This window comes from Coloeus monedula (assembly GCF_965178545.1).
Source record: "Coloeus monedula genome assembly, chromosome: 8".
Classification (NCBI taxonomy): Eukaryota; Metazoa; Chordata; class Aves; order Passeriformes; family Corvidae; genus Coloeus; species Coloeus monedula.
The window spans coordinates 18505459-18525877 of record NC_138788.1 but is presented as its reverse complement, the minus strand read 5'-3'; the positions used below and the strand labels follow the sequence as shown (position 1 = coordinate 18525877).

Genomic DNA, 20419 nt, shown 5'->3' with positions numbered 1-20419 from the left:
TGCATGTCTTGTCAGAGGTGCAATTTACCCTTTAATTCCAGAGACAAATCCCCTGGAAGAAGAATAAAGGACTTTACAGAATATAAATGGAGGAAACTGGGCAGCCTTATTAGCGTAACCATGTGCTACTTACAGATTCTGCACTTTCAAAGGAGTATTGAATGGCACAAAAGACGACAATTTCTAATTCTATCTAGTATTAATATATATAAACACCACTTTTATAACATTTTCTCTAAGTTAAATGATCACATCATATCAATTATTACTAGGGAGGATTCTAAACAAACACCAGATGGTGCCTAAAACAGAAAAAGACCCAAAATTATTACCTAAGCATAGAATAGTGCCAAAACATAGATATAGTCAAACATATATCATTTCCTTACGACCCTCTGGGGATCCTTCCCTTTGGGAAGCTGTCCTGGGAGCAAACACCCAGCTGCCATTCCCAGAGTAGCACAGTTCTGTGCCATATCCTTACATCAGATTCTTGCAGAACTGCCACGATATAGTTCAAAAGACGAAAGCTGGAAAAAAGGTTTTTGATTCCACTGTAGAACCAGTGGATCTTCTTCACCCTCCTGTCACTGCGCTCTAACAAGAGAAATTAATGCTTTTCTGAAGGCTGAGATGCAAAATCTGGAATCAGTGCCTGCAATGGTTTAAAAATGGCTTGGTTCTGTTAAAGGCAATGTTGATTAACACCAACTGGAGATGTAATTTTTTTAACGGAGTCTGTTCTAGGCACAGAAGGGTTTCATTCTTCAGTAGCTAAACTGAGAATACAGTGATTTCAAGATGTAGTTTTAAATAAAATGTTTAAAAAACACGTAACCCAGCCTGCACCTCAAAATTCCTGTTTTTTCCCTGAAACAATGCTGAGCAGAATTGCAGAACAGTGTAGCTCCCTCATTAAATTGGCCGATGCACATAAACACAAATGGAATCATGCCTCACTAAAAAATATTTTCTAGCTACTCACTAAAATAGCTTTAAGAGACCAGGTCCATACATGGAATAAAATGGCTTTCTCTGCAGTCCTAAGCCAAACTCTCCTCTGGAATGACATTTCAAATAATATAAACAGTTTAAAGGCATATGTAGAGCAGAGCAGTGTAGTTTTATACAAGCAACAACACTGAGATTTATTCTCTGCTGAATTAAGCTCTTTAAATTGTTTCTACTTAAAAAGGAAAAGTATCAAATACAACAATTCCTACAAATTTATCTTTCACAACAAACATTTTCATACTCTATTTGCAATTTCATCAAACAAAAGCAGGCCCAAGCCAAGTGGCAGAATTTTGGCTGTACTGATCTGAAAACACTGTAAGCTTTGCCCTTTCTACCACTCAGGCAGGAGTCTGAGGAGGGGAGGAGTCCTCCCACTACTTTTCCAATAAACTTTGCAACAATAGTCACATAAAACTCCTGGAATACATGACTTAGATACAAAGAGATGCTTTTCAAAATACCTGCTTGAACCCTTCAACTTACATCCGAAATGCAGAACCTTTATGTAGAAACAAAGCACTCTGTAATGTTCAGAGCATGGTGGGATGAGTCATTAGCCCTCACAACTTCCTGGTACTTTGTGTACAACCATTCTCATTTTATCTGGGAACACAGGGGAGAAACAAGAGAAAAAGGCCCATCAGCAGGACACAGCATTATGACAAATTGTAAATAAGACTTTCACCCTTTAGTTCCAGTTCACAAGTGGTTCTGAATGTTTGTAAATAAAGCCTAACATAGACTTACACAGAAACTGAAGGACAAAAATTACCAAGTGGAAAGTGCTACAAAGCCATCTGAAACACTGCCCTTGGAGGGCCTGTTCCCTACAGCTGACTCCCTCCCCAGGACCCAGACACACTCTGTCCTCACGGTGTCCTGGTGCGGCATCTTGTAGCCGAAGATTCTGCAGCACATCACAAACATTTATCAAAGCATGTTTCAATCCATGATACATGTGTGGGGGTGGATGTGGTGTGATAACCACTCCTCCCCATTTCACACATGGATTAATGAAGGTGTAAAGTGGTGGGTGGACATCAACAGAAGCATGGGGTTAGCAAGGGATGCCAGCCAGCTCAGGCAAGCTGGGGAGAAGCTACTCAATAACCTGAATCTCAGATGCATCAGAATAATTGCTAAGAGAATGAAAAGCCTGTCTGAAAAAGGAATCAGAACACTAGTGACAAAAGAGAAAAATAAGCAGATGGCTATATGTTAAAGTAGGATAGAGAGTGTTTAGGAAAAACAGAATGCCTAGGTTTAGCCAGGACAATAGCAAAACAAGCAAGAAATAGTTGCTAAGTATTACTGCAGATAAAATTTTGGAATAGCAGCACCTGCAACAAAGAATTACAGTAGCAGGGAATTTTGACTCTAAGCCCATGGATGAGGAAATACAACTGTAATAGTTTAAAGGAGAAATTTCACACAGAATATTTGGAGACAGAAATTGCAATCACAGTTCTGACCAGCATGGGTCTGACACACATTTTTATCATTATCATTGGAGAACTTTGATGGATGATTTTTGCGCCTCATAACAGCCACTCAGAGCACTACCTGCTTTTATGACTTGCACTATAGCTAATTAGAGATACAAGAGTTGCAACAATGAGCCCTGAACTAAGGTTTTTGCGGCACAAGTCATTCTGGGCTTCAAATTGCAGAATTTGGCTATCTTAGAATCTTTATGCAATTTATGCAATAAAAGCTGAGTTTACATGACCACTTTGAAACCAGGGCTATGGCTAAACGTTGACAAATCAGGGCAACTGCCTGTCGCAAGAATTTTGTTTTAATCAATGTTTTGCTTTGTTTTTCAGGTAACCTCATATATTAGATATTTTGAATCTTTATTATATTTCATTTTTTCTTGTTTGGTTCAGACTTTTAGAAATCCCATTTTGATGCTTCCCTCTGAAAATTCCTTCTGTTGTTTTCCAGAGAAACAATAATCCCGCAATAGGACACATCTGTATTGTAATGAAAATAATTCTTCATTTTTCCTTTTCCAAGCATGTCAAGAGGTTCATACTTAATCATCTTAAGTACTTCATAAATAATTTTAAGTGCCTGAAAAGCATCAATAACTAATTAACTAATTTAAATCTGAGCCTGAGCCATCCAATTTTTATCTCAATTTTAAAACACAAGATATATATAATCTTAAAAGATGCTCAGATTCTGGGTTCAGACCTTATTAGTGAAAGAAGAGGAAAACAAAAAAGAATTCTGAGAGCACTCACATTACTCAGATACTGTTTTCGGGGAGAGGAGGGATCAGCTGTAGAGACATCCACATATGAAAGTCACAGAACTTTCGTAGATGCTTTTATCTATCATTAAACAATCTCTTATTGCCACTGACCTCTTTACTGGTTACCATCATGCTGCTCAGGAGAGGAAATAAAAAGACCAGTGCCTAATGTTCCAGACAGAAACCATGACAATATATTTTTAAAATGCTGAATTCAAATTCTGGTACAGACTGATTAGACTGAAAAACAAGTTAGAGTGAAATGGTGTCAGGTTCAGTGAACCAAGTGTAAAGGTCTTTATGACTACATTGGCATTTTTGCCTCAGTTGCAGGCATCAGAAACTACATTAGGGTAGGTCACATGAGAATTTAAATAGAATCACACATTTCTAATGAAAAAATGGCCCATGTGAGTAATACAGCTCCATATCACCTTAATTACATATTGCAATTACAATTACAGCAGCAGTGCTACTGGGATGTAATTACTGCAACTGAGCTTCTCCATGCTCCATGCAGGCATTTTCATGGGAGCTTCACGCAGCATCACCTGAACTTGCATTACAAAATCAGTGACAAGGACCAGAATGTGAACTCTGTCCAGGCATCAGGATGGGGCTTTTGCTGCTCTGAGTCGGCTTAGAAATAGAAAGAACAAAAATTAATTTCTGTGTAGAATAGTGAGGTTCCTTAAGGCAGGAGCTAAAAGCAAGCGAAGGCATTTTCCCTCAGAGAAAATGGACAGCCACTGTACTCTGTGGAAAATACACTTTAGCAATCATTCCAAATTCATGATGATGATGGCCCTTAAGGCCAAAAACGACCAACTGAACTAAACCGACAGTATTCTTCTCCTGTTCCTGTGCTTCTTAAAAAGAGGGATCTGGAATTCTGGGCTATCTTGAAGTACCTAGAAAGACAGCTTTCTAGTTAGTTACCAGCCTTAACAGTATCCAAAAACACAGTACACACCATAGGGTTTGCTTCATGGCGTGCTGATATGATGAATTTCACACAGAGAAGGCATTACAGTCCTTTTACATTAACTTTGCAAGGTTGTTTTTCCCAATTTAGTGTCAGCATTCACCAGAACCACAGACCCAGGTTGTACTGGAGTAATCAAACACAGCTCTAGTGACAGCAGTTTGCTGAAATCCAGACAGAAATTCTACTTCTAATCTTGCCTGAACTTAAGACTGAATAAAGTAAACCAGTACAGAAAAAAGTGTCACCCTCTCATCAATTTCCTAAAGATAGCAGCAACGTGAGGAAGAGCTGAGGATGTAAAGATTCGCAATTTTCCTCTTGTATTCTTGCATTCTCCTCAATGTCTTCTCATGGTTGTTCTCTCTCTCATAAAGCAACACTTGAGAGACATGTTCCCCATGGTATTTATATTGTATTTATAGCCCGCCAGCTTGTGCAAAGGAGCACCTTATTGCACTAAGGCTGTGCAAGGTTCTTAACTATGGAAACAGCATGGTTACAACATAGAGAAACAATGAGTTCCATGTGGCTTCACCGACGACACAGTACTCATGTCATTTGCAGTTCTTCAGCAAGGACAGCCAGCACATGCTCTTGCACCAAAAGCACAAATCCCTTAACAAGGAGATAATGATTTTCAATACTCTCCAATAGCTACTCCAAGGGCAGCAGAGGGCTTAGGATAATTCTCACAGTTTAAACAGTTACCATTTATCCTACAGAGCATTGAGTACATAGACAAAAAAAGCAACCAAAAACCAGCCCACCACAAAGCACTAGTAGAATACTTTATAATCCCCAAAAACATCTAAGGGAAAATACTTTCTGTTCTATAAATTAGTTTAAGAAAAAAAGATCTAATTTTTATACTGCTCTAAGCTTCTCAGGGAATCAATCAATTAAATTGGCTAGCTATGTTGAGGCAATTGAGAAACAGTTCCCAGAAGACATTACATACCTACAAACACAGTACTAACCAGATACACAGAGTTAAGCAAGACAGAAGCAGGAGTCCAGAGTTTGTTTTCTGTCTGGAACTGAAGGACAGGGTGTAACTTTACTGTCCTCCTAGGAAAGGAGGACAATCCTGGTCTGTATTGCCAGACAGATTCTGCCTAGCAGCATTCTCAACCCTTCCCTCCACTTCAGCCCTGTGCATCTGCATCACCCCCAGTCACACACATATAAGAACTGATCCTTTATCCAAGTCAGCTTTTATACAGCAAGACACAATGGCATGATTAGGGCCTAATAAAATGAAAACCAAAATCCTCTGGGAGAAAGACACTGAATCACTTCCTAAAGCCAGAGTAATTGCTAATCATCAATAATAGCAAAAAAAATATGTTTCTTGACTCCTCCGTGTTCTGTGGAATGGAAATTATGAAGATATCTGTAAAAGTGGTGAGGGACAAAAAGTTGGAACTCGGAGTTTTTTTACTCCTAGCAAACAGTGGTCTCCTGGCCAATTTCATACAAAACTATGTGTTCAACAAATTAGTCAATATTTACTACCATAAATTCTATCTTGCTTATCAGCCTAATATATATAACACAGACTTCCAAGGTAAAATACATAAAAGATAAGCTTTTCAGTTCTGTGCTCTCTTTTTTTTTTTTTTAATCCCTAGAGGCCTGAAAACTTTAAAATGAGAGGGAGAGGTGTTCAGAAATTATTTTTTTGCCACTTGCTCTTTTCATTTAAAGTATCACTTTTCTTATTCTGTGGTCTCCTTAGACGTCTTAGAATTAGACTTAAAGCTCCTTCAGCCATCTATCTGAGCAAGCTGTTACATCCTGGCAAACAGCAACTTTTCTCCCAAATATTTATTCAGGTGTTCAAAAGCTTGGAGACTTTATTTATTTGTTTCAAACTTTTAAGCCATCAAAATAAAAATATTTCTTCTTCCCTGGACAGTTAGTCAGCTTCCATTCTCATAATAACCCTGAGATAATTCTACCAGATCATCAATTATGCATATACTCTGAAAGAAGTTATTTTTTAAAAAAGGAAAATAAAAGGAAACAGACATGCTTTTCTCTAGAAGAAAACCAGAGGTACAAAACAGAGGGACCCTTTGGGCCTTTTTTATATAAAACAGGAAAACAAATCTGTAATAAATCACAAGCACACTTTTTATCTTTTGTAGATTACTTAATGATAGATTGCAGAAGTCCCCAGAAGAACATTAAATATTTCATATATTTAGTGCATCCTAAATACTGGGGGCGTTATAGAAATTAACAACCCTCTGGTAGTGGACAACCGTCTAGCAGGCAGCTAGCTGCTCTGCAATCATAAACACAAGTTTTAGATTCAAAATGATATTTTCTTATGAAATATTAAAGTGGCAGAAATGAAAGTTATAATAAGATTTGCATAACAAACAGAATTACTTTGGATTTAAAAAAAAAAATCTAAAAAGGATTTTTAAAATAGAGGCAGGAAAACAGATGCTCATAAGAGTCCAGCTGAAAGAAGTATGTGTGCTAAATCTCTTCTTCCTTTGGCTAACTGTATTTGTTCTCTGTTTCCTTGTGCTCCTTTGCTTTTGTGCTTACAGCTTTCCTAATTTGGACATCCAAAACTTAACCAAGGACTAATCATGTAGATGCCTTCCATAGTAAATGGAGTTGCATAACTAATGGTTCAGAGTAACTAGAGAAGGCTACAATGAATTAAGAAGAAAGCTGCACAATTTACCATTCTGCTGTTCCTTGTCCCTGCCCTCTTATTCCGGCTGGGTCAGCACAGAGCACAAGAGTCCCCTGGTCCACACTTGGGAGCCCAAGGCACAAGAGTCCAACTCCCAGCAGGGAAACTGGCCACCTTATTTTTATAGTTGCAGTGAACTTTGTGCACAGCCCTTGTTTCAGCATAAGCCCACATCTGTGATACGTGCAAGGCCAGCTGTCACAACAAAAGCTAATTCTGCCACATCCATGTCCCTGACTGATTTGGAGTTGGCCTTTACAAACATGAAAAAAAAGAGCTAGATGCAAACTGATGGACCCAAATACCCTCTAAGTCACAGGCTGGTCAACCTTAATAACGCTAATAAAACCAGAGTAAACTTATGTAAGTATTTTAAGAGGGCTTGAGCAAGGATGTGAATACTGTGGCATACTGAGTGAATTCAGCATCATCCAGTCTGAAATTCAGGCAACAGTGGTTGTTCTACAGGAACCATCAGGGACCTTGGGAAGATCCATGGCACTTGTTAACTTTACCTTCACGTGTAAGTGTCTGAGGTATAGAATGGTTGGGGGAATTTGACAGTCTTATTTTAGTTATTTTAATGCCTGGGGTATATGGTGAATTGAATTATGTGTGATTAGTGATTGAATAGCTGCTCCTCTATTACACAGTCCTTTCGGCTGAGTCTCCCTGTGCTACCATTGTTCTGTGAGCATAAACAACAGTCTTCTACTCTTGATCATACCAGGACACTTTTTGCTTGTGTTCTCTGCTGCATACAACTAAAAAAGAAATTTTTCTCACTTGCACTCAGATCTGGCATCAGGTTAGGCTCCAAATACTCAAGCTATACTTCGGGTTCAGGCATCAGCACTGTACCCAGCTGGGTTACAATACAGTTCTTCAAGTCAGTGTGTGTTACAGCACACGGCACACACACAGAATGGTTTAACGGAAACAGAAGACCTCAGTGGGAAATTACAGCTTTTACAGGAACATACGGTCCACAACCACTCAGTGTCTAGAAAAGCATTTATCTCAACGTTTCATAGAGGGGAAAGCAAAATAGAAAGATAACATACACTGCCTCTGAAAATCTTGTGACTAGCAGACTTGCACAAAGCACTGACCAAACAAAAGAAAATGTAGAAAGTTCCAGCATTTAGAGTGGAAGCATATGGAAGGGAAGATGATTAAATCAACTCCAGCAATGACTTTTTTTTCCCACAAAGATAGCGTCTCACAGTTCTATTGTACTTTCCACTCACAATGACTCAAAAGTCACTCCCATAAACCACACGTGGTGAAAGTTCCTGTACTCACTACAGGGAGCACAGATGCTTCTGGGGTAGATTATAACAGATGCCTGGAACTGTGACTCTATGGTATATCCAAAATTAGTGGATATTGCCAGAGTTAAAGTTGCTCTACATTTACAAAATGCCATGTAAAGACAACCAGATCTCTTGGTAATATTTTCTCTTACGTGTTCACCAACTACTTGCTGTGGATGGTACCACAATCAGCATGCACCTAGCAGGGACTGACTTGCACTGACAATGCTGAGCCATCAGCATTGCTTCCCACTGAATTTATGTTTTCACTTAAAGTCACGTATTAGATGTGGTTAGAGCATCCCTCTCCTGTCCCAAAATCATCTTGGACACTAGCACAAATAAACCAGGATTCCTACTGTATAGTAGAAGGCTACCCTGACTGGGCTGGATCCTTCAGCCACATCAGAGACGAGAGAGTGGAAGCATAAAAGAACATTGTGAAATTTACCCGTCACCCTGCACTATATCAGTAACAGAGCTGGAAATAGAAACCTCCCCTCTTAGACACCACATCAAGAGGCATGACAGGTGCTTCACAGAGCCCTGTTCCAAAGCATGTGTCAACTAGAACGTGGGCATAACACTGCAGGGAGGCAAGGATGGGTGCTGAGATAGGCTCAGTTAAGCTTGCAGTTGAACACTTTCCCCTGCATCTACCCTGTATGTAGTCACCAGCTTGCAGAAGGTGAATTTTTATCACTTGTACCTATGCATGTATGTGATGACAAGAGGAGGTGATGTGACAGTGACTCACTTCTAACAGAGCCTTAATAATGAAAAGTAGTGATCCCAGTGCTCCTTATTCAAGCAAAATGGTCTTCATTTCAGTGAAGCCTTCCCAAATACAAAAATAATTGCATTCTCAAACTTGGCCTTAGTTTATTAAGCCATTAGAAACAGAATTAATTAATTAAATCTGAATTAATACAAGAATAGACCATGGCTTGGCAAGATGCCAAGTAAAGCAGACTTTTCACGGGATTAAGCTCTGTCTGAGGAGCTAACTGTCAACCAAAGGTTAGTTCAGTACAAGGGAGTCACCCAGGACAAGGAGCTCTGTGACATCCAGGAGCTCAAACAGTAAGGATTTCTTGTCAGTCAGTGCTACAATGCAAACAGAGGCTTTGGGGTGTCCTTGTACTCAGAACTCATGCATGACTTCTGTTGCCAGGTGACTGAATTCTTATCTCAGATGATGTGCCAGAGAAGCAGCAGGATATTTTTTGAAGGTCATGAGTCTATACACAACTATTATGGTTGATTTTTTATTTTTAATTCAACAGTAGATTTCATTTCAAAAAGCTTCACCAAATAGACTTACATGAGTGTATAACCTGGATGGGATCCAGTTGCTGAGCACCGAGCTAGTATCCACTAACAGTGATTTTGCTTTAGCTCATGTAGCAGGGAATGTACTAGAGCACATGGGTCTTAAAGCCTGTAATTAGCCTGAAATTCCTATAGACTTCTCCAATCTTCATCAGAAAGGTGAGAGACCTCGTGGTCTTTGTGCTGCTAATGTACTGCAAAATACTAGTAGAGGCATAAAACTTACGATAGGCATGAAATCATTTATCATAAAATTTTAGTTTTCCTGCAAAAGAAATGAAACTATCTATGAAATATCTATCATATATCTTAGCCAAAGGCTTGTAAACTTTTATAATAGAACAAGGACATATCATTAATTAGTCACAGGATTTCACAGGGCTGAATTACAAGCCTTTATGAATACCAGACTTCGTAAACTAGATTATATTATTTTTAGAAACAAAAACCACAACACTGCACTTTACCTAAAAATGCAGCAAGACAGACAACATTTGAGAAAAAGGAGGAGAAATGTCACATTTAATAAAAACAAAGAAAACTTACACATCTCCAGTGACAACCAACAAGTAAATTAAAATGTTCATTTAAACACCTTAAGATTGGGGAATTTTCTGTGTTGGGAGGGAGAGATAGAGATGCCCACATTGTCTTTTCTTCCTGGACTGTGAGCTGGTAGTATCTGTGGCAGTTTCTAGAGCTCCTCTATCAGCTCTCTTTGAGGAATCTGTACAAGCCCTAGACCCACAGGGAACACTGAACTACTCATGACTGGACCTTTCCCTTGGGCTGGCCTCTGGAAGTTGCAAACACCTTCTCTTCACAGCAGGGAATTTCTGCAGTGGTGGGTAGAATCACAGGGCAAACAATCTGGTGTTCAAGAGGTGTTTTTGGCATCTGCTGTGAAACACGTCAACTGTGGTATGGCAGTAACAGGCTATTTCATCCACTGAGCCTCAAATGTTGCACAAAAGTAACTACAATGCCATTGCAGTATTTCTCTTTCCCTCTCTATTAATGTACTGAAATTTAAAAATCAAATGGGAGAAATTATTTAACATCCTATCCTGAAAACTCAGCCCAAAATCTTCGTGGATGGATCCAGCTGATTGAAGGCAACGAGATTGTTTCCATTGAGCCCAATAGTTTGGATCAGATATTGAGTCCCTTGTGCTGGTAGAGGCTAGAACACAGCTAACAGTTACAGCTTGATGAAGCATGAGTCACAAAATACCACAGCTCACACTGTGTCTGAGCTCTAGTGAGTGCAGTATCAGCAGCAGAACATTTGTTCAGATCAACACAATGAGCGCATGCCTGACATGATGGTTTTCACTGGGCACAAATAACGCACAACTGAGTACGCTCATAGCTTGTTTGTTCTAGTAAAAAACAATGCAAGACAGCAAGAAAGAACAAAAGTGAAGGCTATGAGATGGCAAAGGGGTTTTTTTCTCTCTTTAATGAGGCCTCACAACATAGCAGGTGATTCTCCAGACGCTATCTTCCAATCTTACAAATGCACACATTAGGGACTCTGTAAAACCCTCTCCCAAAGGGAGAAGCCAACGGAGCTGAGGTGAGACATTGAGGTGCTTCTATTCCTGACAGCAAAGTGATTGCAAAGCAAGACACTTGGATTCTTTTTAATCAAAATTCCAACCAAAGAGAAACAGCCACACAAAATATGTACATTGAGGAAAAAGACTTACTGGCGGGAGTGCTATGAGTTAAAGCCAGCTGCAGGGAGAAGGAACACCTCTGCCTCATTCATTTCCTGCACTGAACAGAATGATTTTATGTGGAATGTCTGACTGCTAAGTCTATCCCTCTTTCTGCCCTTCAGAGCTAAGTAACAGTATTTCCTTCTGTCCCTCCATGGCTTCTAACCCAAGGATCCCCACCTAATTTATTTGCTTGAGAAACCCTTTCTCTTGGAGTTCTCGCTGTTTGGTTTTAGCACCAATACAGATACTGACTAGCGTTTTTATAAAAGATCACAACAATCATATAAAGATACATCACATTGCTCAGCTAATTAGAAATAAAACATGAGCAACATGATTTAAGTCTAATAATCACTCATTCAATACCATAAACACAAAGACTGATGGCCAGTCATTTACCCTATTCATATCCATTTGTTATACAATGGGGTGCAGTGACCCAGAAATTGTAATAGGAAATGGTCTTTGAGGGCTCTGTTTCCTTTTGTGAAGTATATATAATTTTTAAGAAAACAAGCACAACCTTGTGATTAAAACATAGATATTTTTAGAACAGTGTTCTAGAGACCAGGTAGCAAACTAAAGCAAGAAATGACACATATTTTAAGAACACTTTCATTAAAATCTTACTGTCAATAACCATACCCAGGCTTGAAGATCTGTTCTGTCATGAGTATTAGTCATACATCCAGTAAGACACCAAGCTCTCTGTGAAGATGTTGTTTAGTTTGTTTTCTTTCCAAGTACTTTCAGGCATTTTTTTAATGGATAATATATCTCACAATTGAATAAGCAGTGTGTTACTTACAAAAGTCCTCACAAAGGAAGTCTCACAAAACTATATGGACTGCTAGGAAAGAGAGATTCAAATGTCTGTGAGGTTTTTTCTGCTAGCTTTGTCTCACACCTGTCTGAGCAGGAAAGGACTCACTACCAAATATGCAAACTCCCCAGTAATGCCAGATCACAGACCAAAGCCAAACTACAAAGGAAAGGAAAAGGTGGAGCCCACCAGGCCCCATCTCATTCCTCATGCAAGAGTCCATGTCAACAGCACTATGCCCCTTTTCATCCTCCTCCCAGTCCTCTTTATCCCAGTCTTCTCACTTGCTTAGCCCAAAAGCATTGTGGGTTGATGCTGTCTCTGGTGTATTTGCACAAGCCTATTCTCATGAGGACTTTGATCTTAGTTGGTGCCAGTGCTCTTTGAATCCAGGCAATAAAACAGAAAAAAGGTCCAGAACAATAATACATTGTTTGTGTGCACATATGTGCACTGCCATATGTGTAACTAAGCCCCACTTTTAGGAGAACCACAACCCAATTTGTACAGGTCTTTGAAACCTCTAGATGTTAGAATAGCAAGCAAGGTATTTTGGTGCCTTTCTTAAGATGTTAGATTCAAATCCAAGTGTCTTCAGTGTCTGAGGAAATGTGATTTCCAGGTTTGGAGTCTCTGATTCTATGATTTTTCGTACATTTGTATAGCTGGCTGTAAAGACTCACAGCTCACAGATATGCTAAGAGATGGTGCCTAATAATATGGCAAGGTAGGACACAAACCATGTGCTCTTCATGACTGTGTGTCTACCCCAGTCTTACAGCAGTACTGTTGCTTGGCACATCCTACCTTCTAGAAAGCAAACTTTCTGCCACATGGATTTGCATTTACTGTACATTCATATATCATCTTACATGAGGGGAGCACACATCTGCTGGACACAAAAGTTTTCAAAAAAGAAAAGGTTATTTGGTTATTTACCCATCAAAAAAGATTCAGAGAGGTACTATAGAGGAAGAGAGAAGAAACCAAAGCAAAGACAGAGTGAGGAAATAAATATTTACACAACCTTCACATTTTAAATCTTTTACAGGATGTGATATAAATTCTTAGCATATTTTGTAGTAAGGTTTTCCTCTGATATTGTAGTCTCTTTGAAGAAAAGTATCAATAGATAAGATAAAAAAATTAAAATGTGTAAAATATTTAGTGGGTTGTTTTAATAATTAATCAGCCTACGAGTTTTCAGTCTAGCTGTACTGACAGCACAGTCAGAATTTTCAAGACAAGAAACAAATATCTAAATACCTAGTCAAATATTACAATGTGCTATTATACATATATACATTACATTATATTAAACGTATAAGAGTACTATTTATAGCTCCTCAAATGTCACACTGCATCAGGAGAAACTGCAATACCTAATGATTTTTTCCAGAAGCTGTAACTCTGGGACACATATGGCTTTTAACTGCCCCCCAACATGTTTGTGTCTGTGATATATTCTTCTCCAATTTTGCAGACTTGTGCCCAACAGGTTTCTGAGAAGATATCTTCTTGAAACACATTATACTGGCACAGGGCACTGAGCAGAAATTCATTGCAATTTGTTTTTGCAATAAAAGATTTGACTGTTAATTCTACGTTGATATACTGACTACCATGTGCCGTACCTCTCACACTGCATGATGGAGGGAACTACACACAAAGATCTTCTCTAAGGCTTCTGGAGACAGAGGTTGTGTCTTCACAACTGTCTAGAGCACTGAATTCACTTAGCTCCTGGAACGAACCTCGGTACGAGCATTCACTGACCCTGCTGGTATTGCCAGAGAAAAGTTTAGACACAGCCAGCACTGTGAGGAGACTCTACACAGTACAGCCTCTAGTCAAGTATTCTACCCTTGCAGTGACAATTTCAGATGGGCAATATGAGGTGGGAATCATTTGAAAATAGCCCACAGTCTCACAACATCTGCTACAAAGACTTGCAGCCTTTTTAGGCAGCCTCGACTCACATTCAGTCCAGACATTTTGCTAGGGACAGTATGATGTCGGATCCCAGGTGCCAGTGCATTACCCAGCATCGAGGACCTGGGTCATCCTCCAAGGCACAACATAGACACCAACAGGTCACATTATTCTTCCTGGGGTTTTCTCCCCTGGCTCGTCTGCCTCCTGTCATGACCATACAAAACTCAATTCGGAGTTAAGCAAAAGACTGCCAACCATACTTTAACATCCAAGAAGTGTCTGTGGAGCTCAGTGCTGCATGACTGGCTACTCTCTCAGTATAGCTTATATTCTGTGACTGGCTTGAACCCAAAATATAAAAATGGCTTTCCATGAGGATTAGAGGTACTTCACATGCAAATAAATTTCAGCCAAGTTTTCAGAAAAATAACCATTTGGAAAACCAACACTTTATTCCATAAAATCCTACAAGATGGGCCAATAGAAGGAAGTTACAAGTACTACCATCTCAAAAACAAATCTTACTTGAACAGTTTTTCCCAGTATTTAAAGAGCTCAGTCAGAGCACATCACAACAGAATAGAGAGAGTAGGAAACAGACCTAGTTCAATCTCATACTATCTCTTGCTTAAGTAACACCAATGACAAAAGGATAAATATCTATAGATTCATCTAGACTGTTCTTGTGATTATATCATTATCTACCATAAATGCTGTACAAATTTTCAGATGACTCGATACGAATATTTTTAAGATGACACCAGCTATAACTCCAGATTATGTCAACCAGGATTCTGTGCTGATGCAGGGCTCATTGCTTTTTCTTAGCTCTTCTAAACTGTGGGCTTGATCTGAGTGAGGGTTAACACTGCCTCACATGACATTACTGCTATTGATGTAGCTGGGCAAAAGTCTAAAGTGCACAGTCCCTAAATCTGGCCTTTCTCTCTTAGGGCCTCACACAACTGACTCACCTTGCCTAACTTGGAAAAATCACGCCTGTGATTAGAAAAAGGCATTTGACTGCAAGGACCATTAGACTTGGCCTTCCTGGCATTACTGGTGTGTCTTTTGTATTGGCAACACTGCAGACACTGGAGAGTGGTTGGAAACTCATAAAGCTCATAATAATAATTCACCAACCACTACTTTTGACTCTTAAATGCTAGGATCAATACATACATAGAAACAAAGGAAAATGATCTCATATTCTGGTATCAGTCTCCTTTTCCAAACAGTCATCTTCATTCTCATCATGTTCATTCTGCTCTAAGAAATATATAACTTCTGTTCCTTATGTGAATGAGTGTTGGAGCGTTTATTCAAAACCAGAATAGCCTTCTGGCCTTGGGGAAGATTTCATTCATATTGTTATTATATACAAATAATTGATTCTTTGAAAGACCATTATAGCTATAAATCAAATCTGTAGACACACATGCATGCTGCCATTTCCTGTTTACCCATTTTGATGGAAGCATTGAAAACCCCCAGATGTTACAGTACCAAATACTCTTCTCTTAGTTCTCAGGATAAGAGGAAGTAGAATTATTTTAGAAGTTTTCCTAGCAAAGAATAATTTTAGCAACAGTTTGCTTTCTAAGATAAAGTCACTCACTTCAAAGTTTTTATTGTTTATGAAGAGGGCAAATATCAATAAACTGTTACAAGATTGGCTATGGATATAAAAGATAAATTTTTTTAGAAATTGCTTTACCTCTCCACATCTCATTTCCTCCAACGGGAAAGTGATAGCAGAGTTGCCCGTCTATGCTGGCATTCATAGATAAGAAACAGATTTAGTACTACACTGTAATTCTGTGGCTAGAAAGACTTCACACATGATATGAAACAAACTTGCCCAAAAATCAATCCAGATCATCTCCTCTTACTCTGAACAGGTAAGAAATCCAAACACCCAGGCTTATATAGTACACATTAGACAGATGTCAAGATGTAAAGGAAGTGAGAAAGAATAAAATACCAACTGACATATGGGTATTCACACACCCAAATTCCAATACGAAGTGTCTGATCTGAGAAGCATATCACAAACCAGTTTTTCTACTTCATTATTCTCATCTAATACTATTTGTTTTCCTAAACACATTCCAAAGAACAGCATCCATGATGCAGGAATCCAAAATGACTTAATCATGCTTCATCTTATCTTAGTGAAACCATGAAAAAGCATATACAGAAGTGCTATTCCTTCCAGTATTTAAATAGCATTTCTCCCTGGGACGGCACGCAGTGTCTGTTTTAGCAACCCTAATGAGAGTAAGGCATGACTATATCTAGATGGCAGAGTTATCACACAGTGGCTGACCACCACTGTCCAAGCAGTTTGGCATGGATCAATTTTCATGCAAAAAGAACTCTGAAGCGCTGATGAACCCAAGCACATACGGAATCAGTATGACACCTTCTTTGAAAGACACCTACAGTAGCACATTTGCCTTTACGGTCATGCTTGGGTAAGCACTCTTTCAGCTGAGTGTGAAGACATGACATCATCACTTCCCAAACCCTCTCCTCTAACTGATCCAAATACTAAGTCCAAAACTGTGACAAGAAGAAGGGTCAAACTACAGTCTGCAAAGGAGCAGAGGCTGAAATCATACTGAAGTCAAAGGTCCGGTTCATAAAGACCTATTTAGATATACAGACTAAGCGTCAGTCACCCAAGGAAAAGGAAAAAGTGAAGGAAAGCATCTGGGTATCCAGCATCATTGAAAACCCAGGCTTTTGTTATGCTTCTACTTCAGAGATCCTAAGCAGCAAGTGAAAGTCCTAGCGTATTATTTTACACAATAAGAGCAAAGACTAAAACAACCTACCCATGACTGAGAACTTCAAAGGCCTGAAGTAAAAACAATTTTCAAAGAACACTGAACTTTATCCATGCTGCCAGCGTATTTCCCAATGCTGAATACATCCAAATCAAATATCTCACCAAAAAAAAAAAAAAAAAAGCTTCTCAGCTGAAAACCTGTCTGCTCTTAAAGGCACAGCAGTTCCCATAATCCTATCGGTAGCCTCTGCTTTGATATAAATTACACTAAGCAATGAAAGTGCTGACCCCGTCTTAACTTGCACCACAAACAACACACACTGTACAACCTAATTCCTTAATGCTCATTCACATATATAGCACCACAGCAGATAATGGGATTATGGAAAGATTGAAGACTTCAGGATCAAACCAACTGAACCTCTGTGGCTCATTGCAAAGGACTCAGCAGAGAGAGAAAATATCATGATTGTTCATCTATCTTAGGAGATATATATTATAGTTTTTGCTTAAAGCAAACAAAACCAGCCAGGGCACTGTCCCCACCTGCATTGTGCTGTCATAAGACCAAAGGGGTATTTAGCAAAGTCAAGGTACAGAAAACTGAAAAATAACACCAAAGAATCATAGAGGAACAGAGAATTAACCAATGTAGCTCTCTGCTGAATACCATTGGGAGCATTCTGTAGTGGGTTCATCAATTAATTAGCACATTGTATACAGTAACACATCAGTATATGTAAATTCTGTGAACATCTGCTGCCATGTCTTAATAGTGACCTGAGTGTGTGCACACATATGCTGCACCCACGTACACAGAGCACATTCTTCAAAAGACAACACGTAATTTTCACAAAGGTTTAACATTCCTGTTTTTTCCCCAGATTCAACCTTTACAAAAACAATAAACTTGTAATTCAACATTTGCAGAGTGCTTCAAAGTTTCTCTGAGTTCTTCTTTCCCCCCTACTCCAAATATTTTCCCTCCCCTACAAACAAAAAACACAAGAAGAGACCTGTTTATCACATGACCTTCCTTTGGAGGAATCCTCACATTTGTACTCTTTGAATCACGTATCAAAGAAAATGAAAGCTGCAAATAATATTCACATGGAGCACATAATTCTTACCTTCCTGACTTTTAGATTAGCCTCCTGGGTATGTGAAATTTATTAGGCACTGTTTTTTCCTTCTTCTAGACAGCTTAGGTGTGAGCTTGTGTGTATGTATGTGTTTCTGTGTCTGTTTACAAAATATCTGACGTATTCCAAAAAAGGCGCATTTGCTGTGTTTTAACTCTTTGAATATCACTACTTAGATATTTTTATGATTTTTTTATAGATCATTATGAATCTATATTGGCTTTAGAGAACAGAATTATCTTTAAAAATAACTATTCCTATCTAAAGATAATAAGTATGCCTACTGAACAAGAAAATGGGAGTGTAAAAGAAATGGGATTCATTAGGGACACCAATGTGATACACAAATGTTTTTTGTATGTCTACCCATGCAGCAGAACCGATGTGGTCCAGCCTTTAGAAATCAAGAGATTCCAACCTGCTACTAACCTTGAGCAAACTAAACCACCCCTTTCCTTGCTGGACGTCCTAGGTAGAGAAGCATTTGGGATAGATACAGTTTCTTTTTATGACAAGGTATCAACATATGCAAGAGAGAACAATCTTCAAGTGGCATAATCTATAAAAACGGAATACTAATATACCAAGTACTTCCCCAAAGCAGCAGCAGTAACAGCAATACCATGCAGAATAAAAAAGCAACATCTACAAGTAAGGAAACACTAATCTTTGGGCAGAAGAGTGAAGAATAGATTCTACTTAGAACAAATCCCACTATCAACCATCTGGGTTCCACCCTGGTGCCCTTGATTTGGGGGCTCCTTTCTTGAACCCACACAGAAAGGAGTAACAACTACAGCACTGACACGAGCACAGGGCACTTACTGGTTAAAAATCAAACAAGGGTAACAGCAGGAGCCCAGGCAGTTTTGCTGAAATGAGATCTGCACAGCAGGACAGGCATGGCTTTTCTTCATTACCCTAATAGCCTAATAAATAAATAAGGAATAGTTGTGTCCATGGTAATCATGCTGGTGATTTTTTTTTTTCCTCCCTTTCCAAGACATCTCAGGAGTGAGGTAGCCATACCCTGGCTACAGAATCTGATCTGTAAATAAAAAACTGAGAGCTAAATGAAGACCTTTCTATGATAGGATTTAACTAAAACTACTACGTATTCTCAGACATTTAAACCACCTACCATTCATCAGGCACTAGTGATACCTGAAGCTGTTGCCAATTATTTTTCATTCCTGAATTCCTTATGAACTGCTTGCAAAAGGTATTTACACCTCTGCAGAGAAGCACACAAAATACAAATCTTCAGAAACAATAGAGTGAGATTAACCAGTAGCCTCCTTTCCACTTAAAGACACAACGGTTCCATACCCTGCCATTTCCAGCTTCTGTTTTATCCAAACTACAGCAAGTGTTGGCTTCCTAAAGTACAGTATTCTCAGCATGTCGCACGCAGGGCAGCATCCATGCGCCGCTGACTTGGTAATTGCATTATCTGCAGCCGCTGATGAATGAACAACCGTAATGCATACATCCTGGCTCCAGCTCTCTCGGGACAAGTAGACACACTCCCCACACCAGATTCACTCAGTGTGCTGAGTCCGAAGGTACACAGCAAATGCCCGTGTGCATTCCCTCTCATTTTAAAAGCAATGTTGTAATCTGCTCCCCCTTCCCCTTGACAGAAATACAGCACTTCTATTTACAAGCACCAGAAGCTCATTCCCAAACCTACTTCTCTGCATCCGCAATCTATTCTACCTGCAAATAATAAGGCTTGAATAAAGGCTTGCAAAAATTCTGGTGTATTATAGACACCGTCTCTGTATACTAGGAAAAACAGAAAGGCGCTAATAGCCCACAGCATAATGGCCCTTTAAAGAATGACTAGTCCTTATGGGTATAAATAATCTCAAGAATAAAATGGAGCCAAATGATTTCCATTGCAGAGGAGGGCAATGACCAGCTGCCGTAGCTGCGAAAGCCCCGGCCGGCCCACAAAGTTACCCAGGCAGAGGAGCTTACCTCGGAGCGGCACGGCAGCCTCCGTGCCTGCCCGGACGGGACGCCGCAGCCGCGCTCGCCCGCGCCGAGCCGAGCCGCGCCGAGCCGCGCCGCGCCGAGCCGCGCCGCGCCGAGCCGCGCCGCGCCGAGCCGAGCCGAGCCGAGCCGAGCCGAGCCGAGCCGAGCCGCGCCGCGCCGAGCCGAGCCGAGCCGAGCCGAGCCGAGCCGCGCCGCGCCGCGCCGAGCCGAGCCGAGCCGCCCGCGCCGCCGCGGCTCCCCGGCAGGCGGCGGCTGCGATGGGCGCCGCCCCCCGCCCGCCCGGCGGCAGCGGCGCGGGAACCACCCGCTCGGCGCCGGCACGGAGCGAGCCCCTACCGGAGCCCAGGAGCAGAGAGAGCCTGCGCTTC

The 20419-nt window shown here is 40.1% G+C and overlaps 1 protein-coding gene across 3 annotated transcripts in view; it reads right to left on the bottom strand.

Annotated features, from left to right (window-relative positions):
* Positions 1-20135, bottom strand: part of SORBS1 (sorbin and SH3 domain containing 1) — a 164435-nt gene extending 144300 nt beyond the window's left edge. Inside the window, exon 1 of one of the 3 annotated variants that reach the window (XM_082285972.1) lies at positions 20034-20135. The gene's annotated coding sequence lies outside the window, so the exon portion shown is untranslated. The remainder of the gene's footprint in view (positions 1-20033) is intronic. The other 2 variants (XM_082285977.1, XM_082285980.1) reach the window with 2 other exon arrangements.
* Positions 20136-20419: the final 284 nt, after the last annotated feature.